General features: G+C 38.6%; 1 long non-coding RNA gene across 1 annotated transcript; it reads right to left on the bottom strand.

The window, feature by feature from the left end:
• Positions 1-27,606, bottom strand: LOC133093184 (uncharacterized). The gene is made up of 3 exons (XR_009701246.1): positions 27,553-27,606; positions 18,148-18,231; positions 1-150 (listed from the first exon to the last, which is right to left on the bottom strand). It is a non-coding gene; the product is annotated as an uncharacterized LOC133093184 (long non-coding RNA).

Here is a 27,606-nt window from a genome sequence, read left to right as displayed (position 1 = left end):
TCTTTATCTTTGACAGTTCACTGGGACCCCAGTCATGGTGTGGAGAATTCTGAATGGCTGGACTCTCATGAGTGTTGGAAGGAGAAGCATCCTCTGGCCCCCTAGGCCTGAGTGTGGAAACCTTAGGCTCTTATCCCCCACATTGTCTCCCTGTAGAGAGAAAAAGAACCAAATTCATGTCACCATGTCCCCAAAAGCCCTACTGCTATCTATCCTTTTCCTCAATGTTTGTTTGTTTTTAATGTATTCATAAATGAACTCTTTGAGCTTTAGCTTTTGAAAAAAGGTATACTGAGGTTCCACTTTATTCTAGTGTATCACCAGGCTTTAGGGAAATAAAGGGTTCTTAACTTCTGGAGGATAACAGGCATCAGTGAGAAACTGAACAAAGCTAGACACTCTTTCTCTAGAAGAAAATGCCCTCTTGTACATTCAGATGGTCACCAGATCTCTAGAAGTCCATGAACTTCAGGTTAAGAGACCTCTAAGGTTGAGATCTTTTATAAGGGCACTCATCCCCTTCATGAGGACTCCACCCTCATGAGTTAATCATCTCCCAAAGGCCCCACCTCCTGATACCTTTGCCTTGTGAGTCAGAATTTCAATATATGAATGGAAAACTCAATTTTTATTCATAAGTCAGTGAATTATTCATTGAATTTGTGATTCAATTCATATGGTCAACTGACACCATAGCATTCAGTATGAAGGGAGAAAATAAAAAATATAAAAGGAGTGAGCCTGTCATGTCAGTTACAAATATAAGGAGCCGAATCATTTTAAGTTTTCACTAAATTACTTTTTTAACCATGAAGATTAGGTAGGTGATCTCTAAGATGTCTTTCAGTTATAAAACTTGCTGTATTTGATTCATGCTCTAAAGTTCTGTTATTTCTGTATCAAATATTGTTTCGCAAATCAAATTGTGAAGTCTTTGGAAACAGTAGCTGTGCCTTACACTTGTTTTTATCTGCCACAGAATCTATGGAAATGTCATATACAGAATAGACATTTACACAATGATTGGTCATTCAATATTTTAGTCTCTGGATTTCTCCATATTCCCTTAATTATTTCAATAATTGACATTACTCAAAACCACCAAAGGTGATTATTTCTGGCAGATGAAAATGTGAGTGTACTGTTTCTTATTCATTTACTCTTTTACATATAAACCATTCATTTATCCTGTTTATTTGTTGAACATTGGCAGCTCCATCTATTTCGTGTAAATTTTTGGAGTTATTATGCCTACTCACAATTATGACTTTTGTTAAAGAATTACTTTGGCTATAAGACTTGGCTCAGGGAAATTTCTGGGGAATAATAGTCAACTGCAAGGAATTGGTGACCTAAAATGAGTTGGTCATTAATTTTGTTGAAATGCCAAAACTCATTTCTGAAAATGGTGGGCAAAATAAGCAAATAGGTAACCTTTAATAGGTAGTACACTTTTAATGCTGTTCACATAGACACTAATGAATTTTCACAACAACCAAAATAACTTATTAGCATTCCATCCAATAGGGAAAATAATTTTTATTAGTTTCTAAGCAGCTCTCATATCCAGAGACTATTTAAAGAGTTTACATCTGATTTAAGATTTATTTGTTTTTTTGGTGTCACTTAAGGATTCCAATTTGTAAAGTAATGTTATGGACTGGAAGGAGAGTTTGTAACAGATGATTCCGATTATGGTCTTGGTCACACCAGAGAGTAGCTATTGGCCTTCATGAAGCTACTGATCCCCTTGTACTCTTTGGCAAAATAGGAATAATAACCTCCCGCTCCAGAATAATAGTATAAACTCTGATGACATGAAGAATTTTTACAGATTTGTCTTTCCTGGAAAACATCTCCTAAAGACATAATGTTCTTTCTAGAATGCTGTGTTTCTAATGACAGAGAAAGTCTTGCATTTATTTTGTCAATTAAATCTGTTAGAATAATTATGTTTATCACAAATATGCCTGTAGAGACAAAGGTCACTGATATTCTAATGAAGTCACAGATTCAAGTGAGAAATGATGGATAGTGAGCTAAGGATTATAGTGCTGGCATGCATATTATAAGGTTTGGTGGATAAACGTAATTCCTATAACAAACATATTCTAATAAATATAATTTACTTTAACCAACATATGCAACTCCACATAACAAACCATGATGATAAACACACAGGTTACATTCTACAACCACATTTAAAGTCAGAAGTTCACAAAGTTAGAAATTATTGGTCTTTAAAACTATTAAATGAAACTTCTTTCTATTATAGGGAAGCTCTTTTCCATTCTTAGCAAACAGACTTGAAAAAGAAAATTCAATTTTATTATAAAAAGAAACTAGATACAGATAGATATAATTTAAATTTCATACATTAAACTAACAGACACATAGCTGCTAGATTGAGTTATAATTTCTAGTTAGGACTGAATTAAAATTCGAGGCTTATAATTCTCTATTACTGACCTAGTATGCCAATAATAATCACTATAACAATAATAATAATAAAGTACATAACACTTACTGAGTACTTATGATGTGCCAGGATTTCTTTTTTTTTGGCTGTGTCGGGTCTTAGTTGCAGCACGTGGGATCTTTTGTTGTGGCATGCAGGCTTCTCTCTAGTTGTGGTGTGTGGGTTCCAGTGTGTGGGCTCAGTAGTTGCGGCACACGACTTTGTTGCCTCATGGCATGTGGGATCTAGCTCCCAGACTAGGGATCGAACCCTAGTTCCCTGCATTGGAAGGTGAATTCTTAACCACTGGACCACCAGGGAAGTCCCCAGGATTTTAACTATGAATATTTTATTTAATCTCCAGAATACCAAATGAGGTAGCTACTATTATGACACTCATTTCACAAATGAGGAAATGACAGTTTAAAGAAGTTAAGGTACCAGAGCTAGGAAGAGGGTGGATTCTTATCCAAGCCATGCCCTTAAGAGTTAAACCATTTGTACTTCTCATAATTCAACAACCTGAAGTGCCCTTTTTTCATAATATAATTTAATATGACAGTGCTGTTTTTAATGAAGTAATCTGCATCGCTGAGGTGGGGGTCATCACATGCTACTTTCCGCAAAATACTACTTTCCAATCTCTTTCTCTTCAGCATACTGCCTTCCTTTATTTCTCTCTCCTCTATCTCTTTTATTGATTATTCCTTCCCTTTACCAATTTCCATTTTCCCAACTTTTCTCCAATTATCCTTGTCTGTGCAATAAGCTTGCCAGGAGCACCCAGAAATACCAAACAATTCCTGAAAGGGGATCCTTGGGGCTTCAGAGGCTAATGATCCTTGAGCCAGAAATTGGAATCAAGAAACAGAAGCTGGGAAAACAGAACTGCTTTCCCTGCATTTTCTTTCTTTCTCTCACTGCTTCCATTTATCTGGGTGTAAATTAAAACAAAAAACTGCCTAATATAAAATGAATGGGCTATGGGACTTCCCTGGTGGTCCAGTGGTAAAGAATCCACCTTACAATGCAGGGGATGCGGGTTTGATCCCTGGTCAGGGAACTAAGATCCCACATGCCACGGGGCAACTAAGCCTGCGCTGCAACTAGAGAGCCTGTGTGCCGCAAACTACAGAGCTCATTTTCTCTGGAACATGCATGCCACAACTAGAGAGAAGCCCAGGCGCACCACAAGGAAAGATCCCGTATGCCTCAACGAAGATCCCACGTGCTGCAACTAAGACCCGACGCAGCCGAAAATAATAAATAAGTCTTTTAAAAAAATGAATGGGTTATTTGTAAATTTATTTGAATGGGGGGTTAGAATATTCTGACAAAATAAAGATAGAGTTTGAAGGGGTCATTTATTTTAGCTCATGCCTTCTGTCTGATAGACAAGTTATTATTGTACTATATCCAGGTCAACCCCCTCATTTTATACATAAGAAAGCTAAGGCTCAGAGAAGTGAGGTTAAACTCAAGGTGAAATAAACAAGATAATGGAATTTCAAATGGCTAGGAGAGAAGGGGAGAATCACTTTAGAGAAGGTTGTGGGTTGTATTAGTTTCCTGTGGTGCTCTAACAACAAATTGCCAAAATCAGAAATTTATTTGCTTACAATTCTAGAGGCCAGAAGTCTGGAATCAAGGTGCCAGTAGGGCCACACTCACTCTGAGGCCTCTAGGGGAGAATTTGTTCCTTGCCTCTTTCAGCTTCTGGTGGTTCCAGACATCCCTTGGCTCGTGGCTGCATCACTCCAATCTCTGCTGCTATGCCCACTTTGCCTTCTCCTCTGTGCGTCTGTGTGTAATCTCCTGCTGCCTCACTCTTATAAGGACACTTGTTATGGGATTTAAGGTCCAAATTTTGGCCTGCTGAAAACAAGGAGGGGGCCCAACCCTCCAAAACCAAGGAGGAAGCAGCCTTGCCCCCCTGGGCCTGTGGTGGGCGTGGCAGCCCTGATGGTCTCTGAATCACCTTCAGGGTTATACAGTTGGTCCTTGAACAACACAGGTTTGAACTGCATGGATCCATTTACACGCAGATTTTTTTCACTGAATATGATCAGAAGTTGGTTGAACTTGAGGATGCAGGACTGTGGACACGGAGGGTCCACTGTAAAAGTTATACTTGATTTTCGACTACAGGGAGGGTCAGTGCCCCTAACTCCCCATGTTGTTCAAGGTCAACTGTACTTCCCTTTTCTTGAAGAGTAAACCATGTTTGCAGCTGAATCATCCAGTTTAACAGCCTTCGTTCTGTTTCACTTTCTCTGTTCCCTTTAGTTCAAACTGGCAGTGTCTCTGTTAGTATAATCTCATCGCTATTCCTGTCTTCTGCTGAGATAGTTGATCAAATCCGGAGGCACCCATTATCTCTTTATCAAATAGTTGTTCAGCCACACCCTTATTGTTCTTTGCAGAATGCAGTTCCTCATTTTTTGCAATATGAACAAGCTGAGATTTTCCAAATCTTCAAGTTCTGGTTGCTTTTTGCTTAACAATTCCTTCAATTTATCTCTGTCCTCTCCGATTTTACTATACGCGGTAAAGAGAAAGCAAGCTGCTCTCCCAATCCTTTACTTAGAAACCTCCTCAGCTAAATATCCAATTTCATTGCTCACACTGAAACATAATTCAGCCAATTCTTTGCCACTTTATAACAAGGTTTGCCTTGCCTCCAGTTTCTAATAACCTGTTCCTCCTTTGCGTTTGAGACCTCACTGAAATTGCCTGTAACATCTGTACTTATACCAGCCCTCCATCCACACAATCTAGGCTTTTTCTAGCATGCACCTCAAAACTCTCCCATCCTCTGACTACTACCCAGGCCCAAAGCCACTTCCACATGTTCAGGTATTTGTTACAGCAGCACCCCTACTTCACAGTGCCAAAATCTGTATCAGTCAGCTTCAGCTGCCATAACAAAATATCATCAACTGGGTGGCTTAAATAAGAAAAACTTATTTTCCCACAGTTCTGGAGGCTGGGAAGTCCAAGATTAAGGTTCCTAGTTATAGCTCTCTTCCTGGCTCATAGATTGTCATCTTCTTGCTATGTCCTCACATGGCTTTTTCTCTGGGTACAAGCAGAGAAAAAGAGAGCAAGCTCTCTGAGGTCTCTTCTTATAAGGACACTAATCCTATCAGATCAGGGCCCCACCCTTAAAACCTCATTTAACCTTATTTACTTCCTTATGAAAATGAGCAGGACCTTGTGGGGCTCCTGAGCATGGAAGCCTTTCTGTGTCTCCCATTGCTTGTTTGTAGGGAGCAGACTCCAGCCTCCATGACCTTCCCTGAGTTCCAAAGGGCAGATTTGAACAGTTGCTATTCAGGGAAGGGAGGGAATGCAGAGACAAGGGAGGAACAGCCAAGAAACAATAGTGCAGTCTTGGGGCAGGGTCCTGGTTCCACCTCAAGGGATACACATAACAGTATCTTTAAGCTCTTTATAGAACTAAAACTCCCAACAGATGGAAGATGTCAGCATTCTTCATTCCAGAGAAGACCACCTGAGGCCAGATTAAAGGAATCAGAGAAGCTCATCAAAAGATTACCTGAGACCAGATTAGAGGAGTGCAGGCCCTGCACACACCCTAATCTTATCAGCAACCCCTCCCTTGAACCATTGCTATAAAACTCCTCACCAAAACCTCCCAGGTTGGGACACACAGTTTTTCAAGGGCTTGAGCCCGCTGTGTCCCCCTTTGCCTGGCAAAGCAATAAAGCTATTCTTTTTTACTTCACCCAAAACTCTGTCTGTGAGATTCAGTTCAGCACCGGACACAGAGGCCGAGTTTTCAACATCACTTAGAGGCCCCATCTCCAAGTACAGCCACACTGGGGGTTAGGACTTCAGCATGTGTCTTTGGGTGGGAGGAAGAAACATTCTGTCCATAACACACACCTTAACCAAAAAGAAAAAAAAAACAGAAAGAGTAAAAGTAAAATGATGGACAAAGCTAAAACATGCTAAACACCAAACAAAACCTAGTGTAGCTATACTAATATCACACAAAATAGACTTTCAGGTAAGAAGCTTTACCAAAGATGAAAAGGAACATTTCACAATGATAAAGATTCAATTCCCCAAGAATACATAATTATTCTGAACTTGGTTGTCTATTAACATAGGTTGAAAATCTATAACGCAAAAATTGAAAAATCTAAAACAAAAAATAGAATATTCACAATCGTAATGAGAGATTTTAATATACCTCTTTCATAACTGATAGAACAAGCAAACAAAAACAATCAGGGCAGAGAAGACTTAAACAACATGAAAGTTGTCTTTAAAAGGCTAGGACCAGGAATTCCCTGGTGGTCCAGTGGTTAGGACTCAGTGCTTTCACTGCCAGGACCCAGGTTTGATCCCTAGTCAGGGAACTAAGATCCCACATGCTGCGTGGTGTGGCCAGAAGAAAAAAAAAAAAAAAAAGGCTAGAACCAAAGCAAAGAAAAAGATAATATTTGCCCTTAGTGACCTAGAATTATTCTAGAAAATATCAGCATAAGATGTGGGGTAGTGATGGGGGAAGAGAACAAAGTGACATGAGAGCATTACTTGTCTGGTTCAGGGGAAACACAGACACTGAAAAGTTTCAGCACTCGATAGAAAAAAATAAATATGACAGGAAGTTCCCTCGTGGCCTAGTGGTTAGGATTCCGGGCTTTCACTGCCATGGCCTGGGTTCAATCCCTGGTTGGGGAGATCCCGCAAGCCACATGGCCAAAAAAGGATAAATAAATAAATAAATATAACAATAAGCTTAGGCAAAGGAGTAACCACCGTAAGAATGAAAATAGAATGTATAGCTTTTTTTTGTTTTTTAAACATCTTTATTGGAGTATAATTGCTTTACAGTGGTGTGTTAGTTTCTGCTTTGTAACAAAGTGAATCAGTTATACATATACATATATCCCCATATCTCTTCCCTCTTGCGTCTTCCTCCCTCCCACCCTCCCTATGAATGTACAGCTTTTAAGCACAGAGAAGAAAACTCAATCTATCCAATGGAAAGTGGGAAATTGAAATGATTCACAAACTTCCCCTCTTAAAAAAACACACCCAGATGGTGAGTTCTGCTAAACTTTAAATAAAAATGCATTTCCCAGCTCCACCACTGGGACTGTGTGAGCTTTGGGAGAGGTTATTTTGCCTCTCTGAGTTTTAATTTCTTCTGTAAAAGGAAGTTATTGCACATAAAGAAATTAGCACACATAGGGAGATCAGCTCGGTGCTTTGTGACCACCTAGAGGGGTGGGATAGGGAGGGTGGGAGGGAGGGAGACGCAAGAGGGAAGAGATATGGGAACATATGTATATGCATAACTGATTCACTTTGTTATAAAGCGGAAACTAACACACCATTGTAAAGCAATTATACTCCAATAAAGATGTTAAAAAAAAAAAAGAAATTAGCACAATGTCAGGGTTAGGCATTCAGTAAACATTACATCTTTTACCATTCCTACTAATTTTTACTATTATTTTTACTACTGTTTCTACTCCCATTATTCATGTTTCTTTATAGTCTCCTGAGTCCCAGACATAATGAACGAACTCATGATAAGCCTATCAACATTTGTTTTAGTTTGACTTACGCAAATAGATATAATTAGATCTTGCAGACATGGGGAGTGTCTCTTTGCAAGATGAGATCCAGACAAAGAAAAGTTTGTGTGAACTCCAAAGTAAGCCAGAAGTAGTGCATGGTGGCACCGCTACAGAGCAGAATGCATTAAAGTGTCAGTTACAAAGACCAACTGATTTGCATGTGGAAGTCAAATTCTTGCCCAGTTGAAGCAAGTTAGAACAGCAGGCTGAGAAGAGCTCATTCTTGTCCGTGACTTGCTGGTAGGGAATCAGGAAACGCATCTCTAACGAGGTGTGTACATCAAGCCCCTACATCCTCACCTCTGTTTAATGGATAGCAAATCTCAATTTGAAGTTGGCTTTGCATATAGTCGGTGCTCAAGAAATGTTTACTTATCAATTTATCAACTTTGGTCCTTCTGTCAATTTAGCAATTTCAATCATTTTGTCAACCTGTCAGTTAGGCCATACATAGCTTGCCACTCTTCTTCAGATCCCAAGTATTTCCAAAACTGACTTGTTTATAAACATCAGACCTTCAGACCAAGGAGATCATACTCAGTGGAGTAAAATTCAAACCAGGAGCTTGTGTTATTCATTATGGATGAACAAAAGAAAATATGCTTTTATTATTAGTCTCTACAAAGATATGGTGAACCTGTCCTACCTTTCAGGAAGTGTGACTTGAAAATTTAGTGGAATATTTATTGGCGACAAGAAAAATGAACACCTGAAGAAGCTGGAAAACATATCGAGGATAAATGCTTAAGTTCATAGCAAAATATCTGGCAAGAAAAAGAATGTTAATGGTAGTGTGAAATACACAATGGATTCAGTTATGAATTTTCCCATCAAAGTTTCACTTCAAAAAACAAACAGTGCAGGGACTTCCCTGGTGGCGCAGTGGTTAAGAATCCACCTGCCAATGCAGGGGACACGGGTTCGAGCCCTGGTCCGGGAACATTCCCACATGCTGCGGATCAACTAAGCCCGTGCACGACAACTACTGAGCCTGCGTGCCACAACTACTGAAGCCCACGTGCCTAGAGCCCGTGCTACGCAACAGGAGAAGCCACCGCAATGAGAAGCCTGCACACTGAAACGAAGAGTAGCCCCCGCTCGCTGCAACTAGAGAAAGACCACAAGCAGCAACGAAGACGCAATGCAGCCAAAAAAATAAATAAATTTTTTTTTTTTTTTTTTTTTTAAAAACCAGTGCAGACTAGTCAGTGTTTCATAATGGAAAAAAGGCATATCTTAGGAACTAGTTCGGGGAGATATTTTAGTTCCCTTGCTTTGTTTTTCAATTACTCATTTGACTATTTTGTGCACTTCCTTTCCTTGGGGAGATATTCTGAATCTGATCTGATTGTTTTCTTAAACTTATTACATGTGTGCAAAATACTTTTGGTATTTGCAAATTTACAAAATGTTCTTAACCTCAAGAGAAAATAAATAAGTTAGAGAAAATTAAAACAAGGTCCAATCATTAAGCATATTTTTTGAAATCCCTCAAGTGTAGGAAGAATGTAGGTAGAAGAGAACAACAGTCAGACTTGGGCCAGAACCTAGAGAAATCTCTGAAGATGTCAAAAATGATTTCATATGAGTAGTTGTGTTTGTGTTTTTTTCCTGAGGATTTCTTAAAAAGAAGAGTTGGAGAAAAGCATGAAAGAGGCAAGCTTATCAGAATTCAAATTTGGCAAGGATATTTTGGTGTAGTTAGCTTTCCCCAGCCCATTAATTTACCACCTAGTGATAATTCAATTTCTTTCAAATCAATGGGAAGGGACCCAACCTAGCACTAAGGGGGCATAGAAAGATGAACAAGACTGGATTCTCACTGACGTGAACTAGTTAAGATGATGAAACTGGTTAAAAATTTTTAAATAATACTATAATATTGTATAAGATTATAACATAACCATATTAGAAAGAGAATTTCCAAGGTCATCTTCTCCCAGAAGTCAAAGAGAGATGAACTCTACTTCTCGTCTGTTTAAATCCTTCTTACCCCTTAGGCTTTGGTTCTACATCTGTTTCATACTCTACAAAACTTTCCAGCTTTCTTGTTGTTAATGCCGCATATGTGATTCCATTATAAATACCCTTTGATTTTTTTTTAGTTTTTTTGGAGTATAGTTGATTTACAATGTTGTATTAGTTTCAGATGTATAGCAAAGTGATTCAGTCATACATATACATATAGTCATTCTTTTTCAGATTCTTTTCTCGTGTAGGTTACCACAGAATACTAAGTAGAGTTCCCTGTGCTATACAGTAGGTCCCTGCTGGTTATCTATCTTACATATTGTAGTGTGTGCATGTTAATCCCAAGCTCCTGATTTATCCCTCACCCCTACAACACTCCTTGATTTTAGTTCTAAAAATCATGCATGGAAGGAGTGTCTTTAGCCCTAAGGAAGCATAACATGCAGGGGCAACAGAGCATAGTGGTTAAGAACACAGACTTCAGAGCCAGATGATTTTGGTATAAATCTCAGTATCACCAGTGTGCAACTTTGGGATAGTTACTTAATCTCTGTAAGCCTCAGTTTCCCCATCTTCAAAATGGGTGTATTAATAGTTCCTACCTCATAGAGTTGTGAAGATCAAATGAAGCAGCAATTGTACTTGGAAAACTAGTGGGTGTAAATATTAGCTACATAAGCATTAGCTATTATTAACGTTTGATATAGGTATATTCGTTCATGCATTCCACAAATATTTCCTGAGTGTCTATTCTGTGCCAGATACTGGTCTAGGCACTGAACTCCAACAGTGAATAAGACAGATAAGTTCCCATGGAGCTTCTGCTCTCATCTCAACAAGGAAATGGGTTCCTTTAGGAAAGAGAGTATCAAATACCATTTTGTATCTCCCATGGTGCTTTGCACAAAATAGACAATAGGTGTTTGTGAGGAAATTATAATAAGTGGAAGAAAAAAGACATGCTTCGAAAATCTTGCACTCCTGGGCAAAGAAAATAACAATTATGTATAGACAAACCAATTGTATTCTGCTAAGAAACTCTGGAATCTAGTCCTTTAACATTTCTTAAAAGAATTCCTTGGTAATTGAAAATATAGAGGATTACACGATGTTTCCACTGCACCATGCCACATTTTGCTCACAAGACAAAGGAATGCATGGCACAGAGCACACTTCGGCCAGGTGAGCCCAGATCACCTTGGGTTTTGTGGTCATTCAGTCTGAAGCATCTGACTGCCAATTAGAAGGCTTGGCTTTGCTCTCAGCCTTAGAGCCACAGGAGGAAATCATGTGGCCAGAGTGACTGTAAGAGGCCAGGGAGGTCCAGGAACGCCTAGTTAAGGAGTTTCACTTCTCTAAGACTTGAGTTACTAAACACATGTTCACCTAGGACAGTAATTTATTTAATTTTAATTCATTCTTCACAGTAAATAAGAATCAGATATTTTCTTTTTTTAAAAAAAAGAACCTTGGGAATTTCTACTCTAATTATAAAAATATGTTTTGTTCATCGAAAGAAACTAGAAGCTATAACTTTGCACACCTACACAGACTTTCTAAAGAGCAAGTTTTGAGAATTGTGGAGAAATTTAGAGGGAGTTTGCAAAAACATTAGCCTGGGAAATCAGGAGACCTGGGTTCTAGTTTTGATTGCAATTAAGTAGCTGGTTGAACTTAAACAAGTGAAATAACATCTCTGGACCCCAGCTCCCACATCTATAAAATAAGAGCTCTTAGGTGCCCCTTCCACCTCTGATTTTTTTAAGTATTTATTAAACAATCATGTACCGTAGGCACATCTCTTTCACACGGCAGTAAAAACAACCTTGTATGATAGTTGCACTTTACAATGAGGAATTTAAGGCTCAGAGAAGCTCGTTTATTTACCCAAGGCACAGGATATGGGTCAAAGGTGTGATTTAAGGGTGTCTTCTGATTCTAAGTCACATCCTCTTCTTACCAAACTACAGCTGCCTTTAATGTACTGGGGTATAAAATGGCTCTGGGTTGGAGAAGAAAGAAAGTTCCTGATAACAAAACTTCATTGCCCACTTGACCCTTTTGCCCAGGATTAGCTCTGCTCTGTCACTTCCCTGTAGGAAAACCTCTATGCTTTACATTTGTGAAGTGAATAGTTTAAAAAGTTGAGTCTTACCTAGAGACGGTCTCTGAGTTTCACTGAATGGACATTCAGAAGATGTGTTCTCAAATAAAGGCCTTTGCCTTATTTCCACCTGTGCCCCAGTGATGGTGGAGAAATGTAATCAGAAAACAGGATGGCATGTAGATCAAATCCAACCATAACAATCTCCCAGGAACCATTAGACATAGTCATTGTGCCAGTTATACCAACAGCTCCAGCAAAAGTAAGATATCCACCCATTCTCCCTGCTAAAGGGATAGTCCCTTAATTACCACCCAAGTTTGGGGCAAAGACCTGTCCTATGGCTGGCCAATCCATAGTCTTGTCGTTGGACTACAATGTGGCCTGGCCAGTAAATGCTTATCCAGACCAGAATGCCTGTTCTAGGAATCTGAGTAGTGAAATACAGAAAAAGTAGGTCATTTGGTAGCCATAGAGAAGGTACTAGATGTACAGTGTCTTCATATGGACACATGGTGTCTTCATATTAAAGTTGGGCACCCAACAAAATACATCAGGAGCTGGGGTACCGGTTCTGGCCAGGCAGGTGGGGCCTGCTGAAGGTCCACAGCCTCCTCCCCATGGCTGTGCTCCCTAGGCAGTTCCTGGGCCTTGGCAGACGATGGTCATGGCAGTGCCCACATAACTGTCCTGTGCATCCTGGGTCACTGGTCCCAGCTGTGGTCCCAGCCCCCACTTACCCACACCAGAATTGCAGCCCCCAGCAGATTACCACACCAGTTCCATAGCCTGTGAAAGGAGATGCGCTCACAATGCAAATGAAAGCCATGGGTGCTCCATCTGGGCAGAGGGAGCCGGAGCCAAAAAAAACACTTAGGCACCCAGATCGAAATGAACAGACCCCTACTTCTGAGGATCCCAGGCTTGTGTTAGGTTCCAAATTATTTCCCAGTTCCTGTTCCATTTTCTATAGAGATTTTTCTACTGTGAACCCTGTGCTTGGGTTTCTGAGAGACTATTTTTCTAAACAATATATGTATACTGCTACATTAAAACTTTTTAAATTGTTGGAATAGATGACTCTCTAGTCTTTACAACCAAAAGAGCTGAATAAAACTCTGCACAATTATTTTAGTATACTATATACTACTAAATTCTATTTAGTAGAATAGAATTCTATTTAGTAGAATAAAGTCTATTGGGTAGAATAGTAAACTATTTTGTTATACTCTATACTACTAAATTCTGCTATGTCAAATAAGACGGAAATTAGTAGGGATTTGGCACCTGGTTTGCTGATTTCAAGGCCTAATTTATTTGCTGCATTATACTGCCTTGTCATTCTTTGGGCTGATCGGACTGGCTCAATGATAACCGTTGAGAATCTTAAGAATTCAGTAGGACATACCAGAAAGAGACATCTAGCACCATGCTTTATCTATCAGCCCAAAGATCACATTCTTCCAAGGCCAATTCCATATTCTCTGGGAGCAAATTTTGGGCATTTGGTTTTAATTCATCTATACCTTCTATACCAATAAGAAGTTTTTTCAAATGTGATGAAACTATATGTAGAAATATGTGTATTGATTATTTATGAAAGTAATAAATATTCTCACAGTAGGTCAAGCAAGCTTCTCTTTAGAGAAATTTTTTGGCCAATAAAGTTGAGTCAAAGGGTTTCCAACCTCTGACTTATTCAAGGCACTCAGCCCTGTAAATTTCATTTCCATCAACAATAATGAGCTCTGCATGCCTTAGAAAAGAACAAAACACTTTGTTCTTTCCCTGAATTCTGACTCTCAATGCCCCTACTGCATCTAGCTCATCTGATGCTCATAGGAACCTTCTTCACATATTTTAATTTAATGTTAACATTTCCCTCATTGGCTCACTAACTGCCCTCCAGTGCAGGTTAACCAATGAGCCCCGAAAGAGGTCTCCAGTTGCTCTGCAAGGATGATGAGCAATTCTCACCCTGCACTTCAGCCAACAAAAATGTTGGGCCTTTTTACAAGCAGCAGAAGTCCCAGAAGGTCACACAGTTCCATGGCATAATATATGCAGAAAAAATAGTAAAAAGTTTTATGGCTCTAGGAGAGCCAGCTGGTCTCAGAAATGCCCCAAGGCAGGTAAACTTGCCGTGTCCTCACTCAGCCTCATGCCTTGACAACGTTAACCAAGGGCACTTAGACTTGAAGTGTTATTTGGGATAACCCCTTGCACCAGGTTCTTCATAAGTGCATTTATATCTAATTGGTGTGTTATCTAAGAAATCAGGAGAATTATTTATTTAAAACATGAAAGCTAAGTTCTTTTAATGAATGAGATGTTTTTATACTCTTGGCAAGCCAAGAAATATACATTCCACTTTTCACTAGGAAAGAAACAAGACCTTTTGCCGATAGAATTGCAGTTGGATGTTAGCCTCTGGTAGCTGACTTCCATCCAATCCAAGTATTCCTTGAAAAGCTTTCCCTACTTCCTGAACATATACCACAATGATAAGTGTACACAGGGATATTATCAGAAAGTGGGGAAACCTCTTCAAAGGTTACCATTTCATTACAGACCCCTTTAGATGGTCAATACTCACACCAAGCAGGAGATACTGGGTGTGGTAGTCCCTACAAAATACAGGGGAGAACTGGAGGTAGGGAAGGATGATCCAAGTAATTTAAGGAGAAATCCACCCACTAAGAATCATTTATAACATTTACTCACTTATTGAAATTGTAATGTTTGTATAAATTTCCTTAATACATAGATTTGCTCAGGTTGAGGGTCAAACCATGAACATCTTGTCCTAGGTGATATTTGGCACCCCCAAAATGTCATGGAGTGCCCAGAAGGCAAAGTCTTTGCCTTTTATCAAATATTCATCACTTTGCTTTTGCATTTATATAACTATATAGGTATGTGTATTAGGAATATGTGTGTGTATATATAATGTATATATACACATAATATATGTATATTACATAATATATATGTGCTGATATATATACATAACACATATACATGTACATATAACATGTATTCTTTATGCATAATTATGTATATATACATAATATATGTATTGATATACATTACATATATATTCTTAATACACACATATATAGTTTTTTCTTCACTGAACTCTAAGGTAATCATCACCCAAAATATAATTGCTTACAGATTCTGTTTAGTTTCCTAAGATTTCTTGATCCTACAAACATTAATCTGGTCCAGGAAATTACACTGGCTAGATGCCTTTATGAAACATTGACTGGATTTCAAAAGAAATTCTATTTCTTCAGAAAAAGAAAGATGCGATGTCCATGGGGTCTTTGGGAGAAGACAAAAAAATCTAAGTGATTCAAAACTATCGTTACTGCCTGCAGGTAAAAAGGCATATGTATCCCAAATGTCGAATCTGATTATGGAGATCAGACTCTAGGAGGATGTGACTACAAAAAAATGGAGATATTAATTGTAAAACATATTAAATGTATATAAATAAACCTATTAACTCGACTACATTTGCATATTCATTACTCAATAATACATTAATCGGCATGTAAATAATCTATATCTTGTTAATTACATCATTAATAGCATTACCTGTTTAGAGCAGCACTATCCAATAAAAACATATGACTCACCCATATATACGTAATGAAAATGTTTTCATTTCCCAATCAAAAAGTAAAAAGAAATTGAAATTGAATACTATATTTTACCCAATATGTTCAAAACAGTAATGTTTCAACATCTGATCAATATTTTTAAATTATTAATGAAATATTTTACAGTCTTTTTACAATTCATGGTGTATTTTACACTTGCAGCACGTTTCATTTCACACTGGCTGAATTTTCAGGGCTCAGTAGCCCCAGGTGGGTAGACGGTGCAGGTCTAAGCGTGCTGGATATTAAAGGACTGCACACTATACCCACTACCATCTCCCCCAGCTTTCGACTGGGGGCCAGTACATGTTAGGACTTTAACTTAGCCTGTCTTTTACATCCGCCATGCTTGTGTCTTTAGAGGTTCGAAATAGGGTCTAAAGTTTAAACTGTTTTTAATTGATATTAGTTGTACCACGCTAAAAAAATTAAATCAGTGGTAATTGACGTATTATTTCCCTATTGCGGCTATAACAAATTACCACAAACTTAGTGGCTTAAAACAACACAAATCTATTATCTTATAATTCAGGAGATCAAAAGTCTAAAATGGGTTGGCAGCCTTCCTTCTGGAGGCTCTGGGGGAGAATCCATCTCCTGGCCATTCCCAGCTTCTAGAGGCCACATATGTTCCTTGGCTTGTTCTCTTCTTCCATCTTCAAAACCAGCATCTTCAAATCTCTCTCTCTCAATCTGACTGCTACATCCATCACCACATTTCCTACTCTTACTCTGACTCTGCTCCCTCCCTCTTAGAAGGAGCTTTATGATTACATTGAGCCCACTTGGATAATCTCCCTATCGCAATATCATTCATTTAATCACATATGTAAAGTTCCCTTTTGCCAGGTAAGTTAAAATTGTCACAGATTCTGGGGATTAGGATGTGGACATCTTTGGGGGACCATTATTCTGTCCACCACGATTGAATATATGCAACTCAGGCCTACAGGGAAAATTCTGTCACAACACATTTAGTTATGACATAGATCTACATGTGACAAAAACTAGCTATGTCCTAGATAGCTGTTTCAAGCAATATTTCAAAAGCATAAATATGTAGTACAATAAATATTAGACATGTGCTCGGCATTTGTTTTTGATTAGTAGGATTTGGCAGTTTCTAGAAGTAATTTAAGTTGGAAGCTTGTACTTTTTGATCACCTTCACCCAATTTAAAAGGTACAAAAGGTCAAAAGGTGCAAACTTCCACCTTAAATTACTTCCAAAAACTGCCAAATCCTACTTATTAAAAACAAATGCCAGGCATTTAAGTTCTGGGATGTAATGTACAACATGATGACTATAGATAACAATGCTGTAGTGTATATTTGGAAGTTGCCAAGAGAGTAGATATTAAAAGTTCTCATCACAAGAAAAAAATGTGTGACTATGTGAGGTGATGAATGTTAACTACATTTATTGTGGTGATCATTTCCCAATATACACATATATCAGATCATTATGTTGTACATCTTAAAATTATACAATGTTACGTGGCAATTACATCTCAGTAAAACTGGGGGAAAACAGAAGTAATTTACATTTATGCTCTGATGACTTACAGAAATTCAAGATAATAAGTGCCTGAGTCAAGACTGGAGAGAAAAACTCTCCATGTGTATATGAGCTATTTTTTTTTTCTTTTTTTTTGGCTGCATTAGGTCTTCGTTGCTGCGCGCGGGCTTTCTCCAGTTGCAGTGAGCGGGGGCTACTCTTCATAGCGGTGCGCAGGCTTCTCACCGCGGTGGTGTCCCTTGTTGCGGAGGATGGGCTCTAGGCGCGTGGGCTTCAATAGTTGTGGCATGCAGGCACAATAGTTGTGGCTCGCGAGCTCTAGAGCGCAGGCTCTGTAGTTTTGGCGCATGGGCTTAGTTGCTCTGCGTCATGTGGGATCTCCCCGGACCAGGGCTCGAACCCGTGTCCCCTGCATTGGCAGGCAGATTCTTAACCACGGCACCACCAGGGAAGTCCCTATATGAGCTATTTTAAGCTACTTTTCCAAATTTGCCAGGGCAAATTTTCACTCACATTCCCAAGTAATTAGTGCCACTTCTAGTATAAGTGAGCCATAAAGGTATACTCTCTCACAAGAATGTAATAAAGTTTCTGAATAGGCCTCCTATTCTTTGCTAAATTTATGCCATGAAGTAGAAAACATTTTTAATCAAAACAACAAATATTTAATGAGAATAATATGAGGAAGGCATAGGGCCCAGCTCAGAACATTCCATAACTTAAACTATCAATTCAACTTTCTTAAGAATAACAACTACTTTAAGAATTTCATTAGCAATCAGTATAGGCAAAAATGATAATTTTACTTACAAACTGTTAATTGATCCCGCTGGAATGCTGTCCTCTTAAGGCTCTCTCTTCAGCTTAACCATCTTCTGAGGTTCTATTTATACACTAAAAGAGGCAGTAATTGAAAGTGTAAAACATGTGTTCCTGAACTGCCTGGAACACCACCTGAATTCCCCACCAGACCCTTTGTGTGTGCTCTGGCTCCAAGTATCTTGTCCTTGGGGGACATATTAGTAAGCTAGGGCTACCATAACAAAATATCACTGACTGAGAGGCTTAAACAACATATTTCTCACAGTTTTGGAGGCTGGATGTCTGAGATCAGGGTGCCAGCATGGTTGAGTTCTGGTGAGAGCCTTTTTCCTGGCTTGTGATGGCTGCCTTCTCACGAGGTACTCACATGGCAGGGAGAGAGACAAGGACATTAATCCCATCATGAAGGCCTGCCCTCTCGTGACCTCATCTAAGCCCAATTATCTCCCAAAGGCCCCACCTCCAAATACCATCACATTGGGGGTTATGGCTTCTACATAAGAATTGTGGGGAGGGGGCACCACAATTTGGTCCATAGGAGGGGATGTGCAAGATCCAGGCAAAGAAAAGTCTCAGAGTGACGGTACATGTTCTGGCAACCATGATCAAAGTCAGCCCTTCAGTCATCCTCCAGCTCTCGTGGGGACTTCTTCCAGACTGGGGACAAAGTAAATGTGATTACTGCTAAAAGCTCATTTCTCCAGATCTCTAAACATGGCTTCAATGTGCAACCTCCAAAGGGTGTTTTCTACCCAAAAGTGTAGCTTTGCAGTTAAACAATTACATTCTTGAAATGAGGTTGTAACAGAGAAGAACAAACCTGACTCCATATTGGATGTATTCCTTTAGCTCTAACCTTTGTGCTCTGTTGCCTGTGCTTAGTCATGCTGGCTCTGCACCTTTTGTAAAAGAAAGTTGCCTATAGCCTGAAATATACAGGATAGCTCATTCTCCAGGCTCTAACCTTTAAAGGTACGGTAAGTCCCCTACATATGAACGAGTTCCATTCTGATAGCACATTCGTAAGACCAATTTGTTTGTAAGTCCAACAAAGTTAGCCTAGGTACCCAACTCACACAATCGGCTATATAGTACTGTACTGTAATAGGTTTATAATACTTTTCATACAAATAATACATAAAAAACAAACACAAAAAATAAAGAAAACATTTTTAATCTTACAGTACAGTACCTTGAAAAGTACAGTAGTACAGTACAACAGCTGGCATACAGGGGCCAGCATCGAGTGAACAGGCAAGAAGACTTACTGACTGGAGGGGGGAGAGGAGGTGGGAGATGGTAGAGCTGAAGGATTGTCAGCAATAGGAGATGGAAGGCAAGCTGCAATTTCACTCACTCACATCCTGGGCTTGAAATAAAGATACTGTACTACTGTACTCCACACAGTACTGTAAAGTACACAAAAGCACAACCACTTGTAGAGGATTCACGCACGTGACAATGTACACCAGACATGTGAACTAACTTATGTGATTGGACATGGGATCGCAGGTTCGCATCTTTGAAAGTTCACAACTTGAAGGTTCATATGTAGGGGACAATGTATAACACTTTTCCATTCATATAGAGAAAAAAAGTTGCAGAACAAAGAATAATTTGTCTTGCTGGAGGTTTATAGGAACATTGTGACCAGACCTACCGTGGACAGCCGCAAGAACAAAGAATTACAGCACCAAGAAGTTTGCAACAATCAGTCACACCCCCTACCTTTTAGTATAAAAGAAGCCTGAATTCTAACTCAAGTAAGATGGTTCTTTGGGACACTAGTCCACCATCTTCTCAGACTGATGGCTTTCTGAATAAAGCTGCTATTCCTGGACTCTTCTCTAGATTTATTGGCTTGTCATGCAGTGAGCTGTACGAGCTTGGGACTTGGTAACAATGTCGAGATTGAGTTTTCTTGAATTGACATCTCTACAGAGAAACCAAAAGCCTAGGTAGGAATATGACTTTCTTACCTAACCTCACTTTAAATAGAAATGGATAGGGTAAAGTTTCATAAGCCAGGGGAAAGATTCAGTTTATCATTCCTAAACTAAAATATCACTGTGCAGAAAAGAGAAGTGAATGATGAGTATCCATGATGATCATTTTCATGAAAACTTACTTTCAAAAAGACCCTGAATTTTATTCATGATTTGTCTTTTTTTAAAAAAAAGGAAAGGGTAATCATTAACCACAGAGACTAACTGGAAATGTTGTCTATTTCTGTGCTTTATCCTGTATAAACACAATGTAATTATGACTTCTGTTGGGAATTTCAGTAAAACATGACTTAAGACTACAGCAAGGGTGCCATTAAAATGTGAATATTAACTTTCCAATAATTTCTAGAAATTGAAATGGAATCTGTTTGGCAATAACATGACATTTTGACACCAATGAAAATATTTTATGTGGTTATGTAAGTGATAAAAATGAATGTTTTATAAAAATTTACCCAGAAGGACTTATAACTAGGAAAAACAGTCATAATTAACAAGATTTCATAAAGTACACAGCAGCCAAAGATAACTTTTAGACCAGCTGAAGGTGATGAGGTCATTGCTGATCCTAAGTTCATAAGATCTGAGCACATGTAGAGATTTTTTAAAGCACTTAAAAGAATTAATTTTCCAATATAGAGAGGCTGAAACAGTCTCCCTCTTCTACGTGACTTTGCATTGTGCCAAAGTAATGGAATTGACTGCATACTTGAGCTTTTCTAGCAGCCGTTCCTATGGTGCAGAAGTAAATGTGTCAACCCTACCAGTACCAGCTGGAAAAGAGACATGAGTGTACTATTTCTGAATGTATTATGGAGCCTAGATTTTGTTTCCAGGGTAGAATGTGTCCAAAGCAACCAAGTTTAAGAAGAGGGTTGTGAAATTATCCAGTGGATGAGTAACCATCTTAACAGTTCAACTGGCTGATGCAAAAAGAGCTGTATTGGCAGGTAACCATACCGCTTACTGTGCTGGCTGTGCAGTATTGGAGAGATTCTTTTTAACATTTTTAACTGAGATTTTTATACCATGAGAATATTAACAACAGCAAGGTCAGAAGAACAAAAACCAATTCTGTCAAGTATATATATATGTATTTTTCAATATGAACATCATTGATCACTAAATTTATAAGGTCTACTGAGGATTTTTAAGTCAATAATAATTATGATAATAGTAATAATAATAGAAGGCATTTCATTAACTAAAACATGCTTATCTTTGACTCCACATTTAACTGTAATTTTCATTAAAATATTTAAAATTATACTTCTAAATCTAACCAATAACAAATATATATATTTTAGTGTGTCATAGTTTGTTTTTTACAGCTGTTTTAGATTCACAGCAAAATTGAATGGAAAGTACAGAGTTTAAATATACCCCCTTCCCCTACACACATACTGCCTGCCCACAATCAACATCCCCCACCAAAGCGAGATATTTGCTACAATCGATGAACCTTCACTGACACATTATTATCACCCAAAGTCCATAGTTTACAATTAGGCTTCAGTCTTAGTGTTGCACATGCTATGGGCTTTGATGAATGTATAATGCCATGTATCCACCATTTTGTATCATACAGGATAGTTTCACTGCCCTAAAAATCCTCTAGCCTCTCTGTTCACCCTCCTTCCCCACTAAACCCTGGCAACCACTGATATTTTTACTGTTTCTATAGTTTTGCCTTTTCCAGAATGTCATATAGTTAGAATCATACCATATATCACCTTTTCAGTTTGGCTTCTTTCCCTTCAAAATATACATTTAACTTTCCTCTATGTCTTTTCATGGCTTGATAGTTCATTTCTTTCGAGAGCTGAATAATATTCCATTGTCTGTGACGTATCACAGTTTATATATCCACTCACCTACTGAAGGACATCTTGGTTGCTTCCAAATGTGGGCAATTATGAATAAAGCTGCTTTTGTTTGGATATAAGTTCTCCATTCCTTTGGATAAATATCAAGGATTGCTGGATCATATGGTAAGAGTATGTTTAGTTTTGTAAGAAACCACAAAACTCTTCCAAAGTAGCCGTACCATTTTGCGTTCCCACCAGCAACGTATGAGAGTTCTTAATGCTCCACATTTTTACCAGCATTTGGTGTTATCAGTGTTTTGGATTTTGGCGATTCTAATAGGTGTATACTCATATCTCATCGTTTTAATTTGAGATTTCCTAACTATACTTACAATCTGTATGTCTTCTTTGGTGAGGTGTCTGTTCAGATCTTTTGCTCAGCTTTTAATTAGGTTGTTTGTTTTCTTATCATTGAGTTTTGAGAGTTCTTTGTATATCTTGGATAACAGTACTTTACGTGTCTTTTGCAAATATTTTCTCCCAGTCTGTGTCATAGTGTTTTAAGTGTAGTGAACAACCCTGAAAGGTTGATGCTTTATGAAAACAAACAAAAATTTTTGAAAAGAATTCTTTTGTTGGAAAGATTTAGAGTCATTCTTGAAGATGCACTAAAAATGATCTATCTTCAACTCATGTGTTATTTCACTAACTACTAAACTATAGTGGAATTAACTTAAATAATCTACATAACCCTCTTACACCAAGAGGAGACTTGGAAACTAATCAAGGTTGGTTCCACTCTTGGATATCATGAAGAGAGCCAGCTGCAACTTGTGGTTTCTATTAAAATGCAAGCCAGGCTAAGATGAGACAAGAACCAGCTAAATATATCTTGCCAGAAAAAAAGAGAAGATATTCTCTCTTATGTAAGAGGCTTATACCAAAGCCTTTTTAAGAGTAGAAATATACCTTGTTGCAATATGGTATTAGACTCCATTGCCGCTGAGAAAAAAGAATTCTCACTAGGAAGATGAAATCAAAATGCCTGACTAAGCATTTGATTTTACTACCATACCACCAATACCACCAGTAATGATGGAACCAAATATCCTTAAAATAACAAATGTAAAACATCTCTGAAAAAAGAAGGTATTATCACAACATACCAGAAAATGCAGGGAATCCCCATGTATCAGTGAGGGTTTTGTTGCATACCATAGGATCCACTCTAATTAGTTCAAGCTAAAAGGAATTTTTAAAATATGATATCCAATGGGTATTACAATCATTGAAAGGTTTAAAGAAGATCAGGTCTGAGCTGAACTTCCAGGAACACCTCCTAAAGGCACATTACGGAACTGAGCTACTGGCCCTGCCACAGTCAGGAAACCATGGAATCAGGAATCAGCTGCAAACTGCAGACTCAGATCACATATACCCCCATCCACAGCTGCAAAATGAAGGAACTGTGCTCTGCCTCTCGATACCCATGAAGCTAGAGGCCTAACACTGAGAATCCTGTCACAGTTGTTGCAAAAAAATCAAACTCCTCTACAACTCAGCTTGCCAGCAGAAATAACACAGGCAAGAAGTCAGCCTCTATATCAGAGTGTTCCACTCTTCCTTCCAAAACTTACGTGGTTGTAAATGATTGGTGGGATTTAAATCACATCTAAAACTGGAGCTTCAGGGGAATCTAAAAAATGTAGTTTTTGAGGGTTGCAGCCTCAGTAATCCAGGAAGACTTACTATAAGGAAGATGGAAAGGATACAGGGAGTGAGGTGATACAGTGTCCCACTCATCCTAAAAAGGGAGCAGGAAGGACGTGACTGCCAGAGGAAAGTCAGGAGCGACCAGAGAACGCCAAGTGTACAGGTTGTGGACACAAGGAGTTGGAGGGAATCCTGGAGCAACCACCAGGGTGGCTGATTCCATCAATACCAGAGCAGTAGGCAGGCGATTTCTAACTCCCCTCTAACTCCCTCTGTTGAGTAGATAACAGACACAGACTGGAGTATTGGATATGAGTGTTGGGCCAGAGGCCATGCTTAAGAGAAACAGGGAGCTCCACTTCCTTAAGAGAAGTTACTGGTATGCCCTGCCTGGCAGCACAACTCCTCATCTTCTCAAAATCCCTGGAGGCTAACTGTGGTATGCATACTGCTTTCATACGTAGGCTAACAGAACCTCAGCTACAAAGATGAGCATGCAACCGAAAATTAAACACCTGAGGTAAACAAACACCATGAAAGAGAAACATACAACATAATGAAAAAAGGAAATTTCACCAAATTCGAATTTATACAGCAAACAAATGGAAACTTCAAAAAAAAGTAAATCTCAAAGGGATGAGAATAGATAGTGCCTCCATGAAACAAAAGCTTATTATTTTTTAAAACCCTATACTAGGAAGAAAAAGGCTTACCAAATAAAAATCTCACTAGAGAAGGCAAAAAGCAGAATATGTTCAACTAAAGAGAGGACATGTTAGCTGGAAGCCTAAATTTCCCTCAAAATGGCAGAGATGGTGTAGGGAGTGCTGTAGTATGTCACCCAGATTCCCCCTTAGGGACCAATGCACTCCACCACCTTTGGCTGCTGACAGCTCACAGCCAAGTCTCTCTCCAGGAATTGCCCTTAGGAAAGAGAACTGCCTGCCCAAGGTTATATGTCCTTTCCCCAAAGGCACACAAGTCCCCTTGCTTGAATTTGGGACAATCTGAAGGGTCATCCCAGCTCCAGAGCTCCATGTAAGGTCAGCTGAGGCCTTGGTTGCAACTGCATCATGGCTCAACTTCTCCCTTTTCCCTACCTTGCCTCTCTCCCCCTCACAGATATTGTTTCTTACAGAACTTTGGCAATAAACTTCTTGTACACACACCTCAGAGTCCATTTCAGGTAGCCCAATCTAAGACAGATTGAAAGAATAAAAATAAAAAGACCTGAAGACATCTAGGTGTATCTCCATCTATATGACTGGATTTCCAGGAGACAAGAACAGAGAATGAAGGAGAGGGAAAATCAAAGAAAACATAGAAATACACTTCCCAGAACTGATGGAAGAAAGACTGATCACATTGAAAGAGTCCACCAAGTATTTAACAAAATGAAAAGTATATATACACATATAGTATTAGTCGGTGTTCTCCAGAGAAACAGAACCAGGATGTGTATATATAGGAAGAGTTCTATTTCAAGGCATTGTCTTGCACAATTACAGAGGCTGACAAGTCCCAAGATATGCAAGGTGGTCCAGCAAGCTGGAGACCCCAGAAGAACTGATGTGGTAGTGCAGGTTCAAAGGTTATCTGGTGCAGAATTCCCTCTTGCTCTGGGGAGGTCAGTCTTTTACTCTATTCAGACCTTCAACTGATTGGGTGTCAGCCCACCCACATTGGGGACAGCAATCTGTTTTAATACAAGAGAACTGATTTAAATATTAATCTCATCTGAAAACACCCTCACAGAAACATCCAGAATAAAGTTTGACCAAGTTTCTGGGCACCATGGCTCAACCAAGCTGACACATAAAATTAACCATCACACATATAGATATACTTATGGATATGCATCTCCTACCTTGAGTCTTTCAGAAAACCAAAAATATACATTTCCAGGGCCAAAATTAAATTTTCTATAAAGGAATAAGACTCAGATTGGCACTACATCTCATCAGCAGCACTGGATGTTAGGAAGACACTGGAGAAATATTTTCAAAATTCTAAGGGAAAATGATTCTCAACCTAGAATTCTTTATACACACAAACTACTTCTTAGGTTGAAGAGTAAAATAAAGATATTTGGGGTATTACCATCAGTAATAATTAATAAAGGATGTATTCCAGCTAAATCTGAGTCCTAGGAAAAAACATGGGATACCATAAATATGTGGATCAGAGAGCCAGTAGAGTCATTAAATTAAAATCACTGTCAGCTGTTTTTTAAAAAATCAAAAGTATCATTTAAATTCTCAGGTGATCTCAACATGGGAAATGGGGTTGGGAGACATTAGGAGAAACAAGTGAAAGCATGCTAAAATTTTTATCTTTATTAAGAGAGGATATGATGCTGATCAGTGGAAACACCATGAGAACATAATGTCTTTGTGTGCGTGTGTGTTTCAAAGTTTAAGGGTGAAAAAATTACAGTGAAAAAAGGACAAAGGCATAGTAAGAAAATGGAAACAAAAAGAAAGCAGTGTTGTGTTCTTAATCTTAAGCAAGGTTGAATTCACAACAAAAAGCAGTAAGCAAGACAAAGACATTTTATAGTAAACATAATCCTCAAATAAGATGTATTGATCATAAATATCAATGACCCAACTGGTATATCATGAAAATTCAAAAACTACCAAAAAATATATAAGTAGACAGAAGCATGCTAATAATGAAAGACTTTTGATTGCGTTGATTATAAACAATTAAATCACTTCATTCCGGCCATAGAAAATCAAGAAGATATAAAATAAGATTCTAGAAGATCTAACGACCTAATAAGGTAGATCCAAATAATATAGTGAAGTCTATACTTTAAAACCAGAAAATAAAGAGCAGAGAGTGGGAAAGACATTACTAAGCACAATGCAAGAATCAGAAACTTTAAAAGTAGATTTAATAAATATTTTAAAATATCTGCATAGCAAAAAATACTGAAAAACAAAATCAAAATGCAATAACAAACTGAAGGCAAATAATTACCAAACATATGAAAAACTTTCATGTAGTAGACAGCTCATGTTTTTTGCCCAGCATCTATATCAGTACCACAGTTTTGCTTTGGTGGATCATTCTGGCTCTCTGGTTGTGGTGGGCCCACCCCCTCTGGGTCCCAAGAGAGGTAGGGGCAGATCATGTCATCTACCTGGTCACAGGATCAAGTCAATCATTAGCACATGACCTATTCGGAGCCAATAAGAAAGAGCGAATGATAAGGACTTGTCTGTGCAAGCAACTGGAAAAAAAGACTCTTCCACTGAATTTGGTGGCATGAAGCTGTAAAGATGCAGCCATCTTGGTACCAAAAGGAGAATTAGACTGAGAATGAAGCTGAAGAGGCAAAACTAAGGAATGAACCCCAGAGCCATATATTGATGCCTAAATATATTAGATAGAACTAATCAGTATTCTCAATGTCTTTAAATATATGTGGGGCGGGGTGGTGGGCAGGCAGAGGATAAACAATTAGAAGAGACTTTGAGGCTGAACTTTGATATGTAGAAAACTATGCAAGTGAAAAAGTACTTATCACTAGGTGTTGTGGGTTGAATCATAATCCCCAAAAAGACATGTTGAGGTCCTAAACCATCCACCCACCCTCACCTCTGTGTATATGCCCTTATTTGCAAATAGAATCTTTCCAAATATAATCAAGTTAAAATGAGGTCATACTAGAATAGGTAGGGCCCTAAATCTAATGACTGGTGTCCTAATAAGGAAAGATTTGGAGATACAAAGACATACAGGAAAGAAGGCCATGTGAAGACTAAGGCAGAGATGGGCGCTACACTGCCACAAGCCAAGGAAGGTCAAGGATTGCTGGTAACCCCCAGAAGTTAGGAGAGGCAAGGAAGGATTCTTACCTAGAGGCTTCATGGAGAGCATGGCTCATCCAACACCTTGATTTTCAGTTTCTC

Source organism: Eubalaena glacialis, chromosome 6 (genome assembly GCF_028564815.1).
Source record: "Eubalaena glacialis isolate mEubGla1 chromosome 6, mEubGla1.1.hap2.+ XY, whole genome shotgun sequence".
In the NCBI taxonomy this organism is placed as follows: Eukaryota; Metazoa; Chordata; class Mammalia; order Artiodactyla; family Balaenidae; genus Eubalaena; species Eubalaena glacialis.
This window is presented reverse-complemented; position numbering and strand designations above follow the sequence as displayed.